This window comes from Periplaneta americana, chromosome 14, assembly GCF_040183065.1.
Source record: "Periplaneta americana isolate PAMFEO1 chromosome 14, P.americana_PAMFEO1_priV1, whole genome shotgun sequence".
NCBI classification, from domain to species: Eukaryota; Metazoa; Arthropoda; class Insecta; order Blattodea; family Blattidae; genus Periplaneta; species Periplaneta americana.
In genome coordinates, this window is record NC_091130.1 from 32,846,805 (window position 1) to 32,850,418 (window position 3,614).

Sequence of the window (3,614 nt, forward strand, 5' to 3'; positions counted from 1 at the left end):
GACATTACATAACGAACATAGGCTAGACATAGCCGCCTGAAAAGTTGAGTTTTTGAAAAAAATAAATGTTACTACTCTACTGTATATTGATAAATTTCGTAAAAGTGATGATCAAACTGAAAATCGTAATATCGTATTTCCCTACAACATAAATGGATACACTACTTTTCTCTCCACCTATACCTAGTAAAATGATTTTTTTACATATTGCACTAGTAACATCAAACTCCTGTAATGGAAGGGGGCAACAGTGTTTCCGAGTATAGCCAGGTTAATGTTAAAAAGTTGGTAAAAATAAAGTGATGTCCCTGTATATGCCGCTTGGTCGAGCTATATTCAAGGATGTCCAGCACTGATTCAATGGATGAAGGAAAGAGAACTTATTAAAACTGTATCCATGTTAATTTTTAGATTTGTCTGAGAAGTATACTACAAGTACATTATAAGAATGTGCTTTAATTTTAATGTTTATTTTACATAAGTTTGATTTTTTTATTCAAAAGAAATATTTTCTCAATTTTTTTTATAGAAATGTCAAATTTTCAGATATAGGCCTATTTATTTAGTAGCCTTACAGAATGTTTTCGTAAATCTGAAGATAGTGTATTGAAAATTTTGAAAATATTCGCATAGAAATTGTTTGTAAGGAAATGAATTAACAAAGCATCTACTGTTACATCATAAGCAAAAGATAAGTGCCCATGTGCTGTAAAAATGTCAGCTCTATAGCTTCAGCACATTTCGAGAACATAATTTAATATTCTGATGATAGGAAGTTGCTCACTAATATCACCTTAAAAGCATAATGCGATAATAGTTTTGTTAAGGAATATTAGTTACACTTAAAACATATGCAGAATCTAGGTAACTTTGCTTTATACTGTAATATTGTTTTGATTAATTTATTGATTACTTTTATAAGGCTAAAGGTACCATCAATATCAATTCTAACTTATCATGTCATACTCAACCTCTCTCTCTCTCTCTCTCCCTCTCTCTCTCTTTCTTTTTTTTTTTTTTTTTGGGATATCACTTTCTTTATGAATGATGTGTTTCATTCATTTAGTACAGTTAGTTGTACTACTACGGAATTTATGTGAATGTCCCTTCTTAACTCTTTATTATGTTATTAATGTTTAAAACACAACTGCAATATTAAGAAATTGGTATTAGTACTTTTGTTTTAGAGACAATATAGATAATATTAAACAGAAAGAAGCCATGTAAAAATAACGACATAAAATTTCACGTTCCGTTTGAAGTTTGTGCATCACTGTTTTCTTAATCCAACAGGGTGCTTATTCATATACACAACCCTTCCTCTTTCCATACTTAGCGCTTGCTGCCCGCGCACGACGTCAAGGTCAGAAAAATGTGCTTTGCTTTGACATCACTGGTATACAGTATATAATATCTGTTTTAATTTATTTAAATTAATTCCTACATCCAGTTACTTGTTCCTATTCTATATATTTTATATGCTTATATTTCGTTTATATAACGGTATAGTTCATTTCAAGTGATTTCTATATCATACAATTTGTTTGTCCCGCGCCGTGGCGTCGTGGTCTAAGGCATCCTGCCTAGGACTCGCGTTACGGAATGCGCGCTGGTTCGAGTCCTCGTGGGGGAAGAAATTTTCTCATGAAATTTCGGCTAGTGTATGGGACCGGTGCCCACCCAGCATCGTGATGCACTTAGGGAGCTACGATAGGTAGCGAAATCCGGTTGCTAATACCAGCTATAACGGCTGGGGGGATCATTGTGCTAACCACACGATACCTCCATTCTGGTTGGATGATCGTCCACCTCTGCTTCGGCATGTGGGCGTGAGACCAGCAGCCGGCTGGTCGGTCTAGGCCCTTCATGGGCTGTAGCGCCACGGATTATTATTACAATTTATTTATATTATCATTTATCATTATGTATCCTACGCTTCTATTATATACTTATATAGCCTAATCTCGAGTTTATTCTCAACAATTTCCTTGTCTTATAAGCTGTATATACACCTCTTATATTATCTTATGTAATTGAACTTAATATTATTGTAATTGTCATCGACCTGGTTGGCGCAGTTGGTATAGCACTGGCCTTCTGTGTCCAAGATTGCGAGTTCGATGGCATTCAAGTGTGCTTAAATGCAACTGGCTCATGTCAGTAGATTTACTGGCATGTAAAAGAACTCATGTGGGGAAAAAATACCGGCACACCGGTGCCGCTGATATAACCTCGGCAGTTGCGACCGTCGTTAAATAAAACATGACATTTAACATTTGTAATTGTCTACTCTATGTACAAAATTAAGCTATTACTCGACCGAGGCCAGTGGAGTCCTGCGTTCGTAATACCGCATCGCGATAGTTCACATTACGCCCGCGGTTCCACTCGCCTCGGTGGAGTAATACTGGATGTTCAGTTCAAAGTGTGTCATGGCTCGCTGTATACCGTCATGTGGCTAGTCGATGAGCCTAGATCAGCCGTGGCGAAAAGGCCATGGTGCGCCGAGCCACTATGTAAGCTGCAACTTGCATAGCACCTATGGAGAGAGGCGGACAACCGAAGGGGAAGTTGTTTAGGACGTGTAACGAAGAAAGAAATGAACAAGAAAACATAGGACACATTATCACAACTTAAAATTAACTGTCTTCAGAATGTCTCTGCGACACAGTTTCAAAATCAGGAATTATGTCACTTACTGCCAATCGTAGTTGATCACGGAGGTATTTGTCTGTCAGTCGTGATCTAAATTTGATTTTTACTATTTTCATTGTTGAAAATAATTTTTCACAAACGTAAGTTACAGCGAACATGGCTTCAACAGAGCAAGCGAAAGAACGAAGCTTCAAATATTTATTTTTTTTCCAAAGATTTGAAAAGTTCAATATCTGTCAAGTCCTAACATCTAGCTTTCATTTAACATCACATTGTAAATCTGTGAGTTTAAATTGAAGATCTAACGGCATTATTCGTACATCTGCTGAAATAAGGATCGACGTACAGAGATAATAATAATAATAATAATAATAATAATAATAATAATAATAATAATAATAATACTTCACCTTTTAATGTTTCATGAGTGACATATACTATAATGCAGTTTTATGTTACACAACCGTTTCCTCGTAATACTTGTGATCAAATCATACATTTAATATTCTCATCATATTGGCAGCAAAAAAATGCCTCCTCCCATCCTACTTGAAACTTTCGTTTTTGTTTCGAGAGAGACATTGGACGATACGCCACTCGCAGGTCAGAGACGAATAAGCAAATGGAACGGAGTTTGATTCCAGTGAGTGAGAGGGTGGGGGTTGGGGAAGACAGGAAGTAAGAGAAATGCACAGCTATCTTTGCGAGCCACAATGTGCTCGTGAGTCCCATTTTCACCACGGCTGGTCTACTCTATGTTATGTAATCTCTTAGGTGCCTATTTTTTGTGTTGTCTTGTTCTGTTTATGTATTTCATGTATATAATTCGAATCTGGTAGAGCGGAAGAGAAGGCATTATGGCCTTAACTCTGCCAACAAAATAAAGCTATTACTCGACCGAGGCCAGTGGAGTCCTGCGTTCGTAATACATCATGGCGACAGTTCACATTACGCTCGCG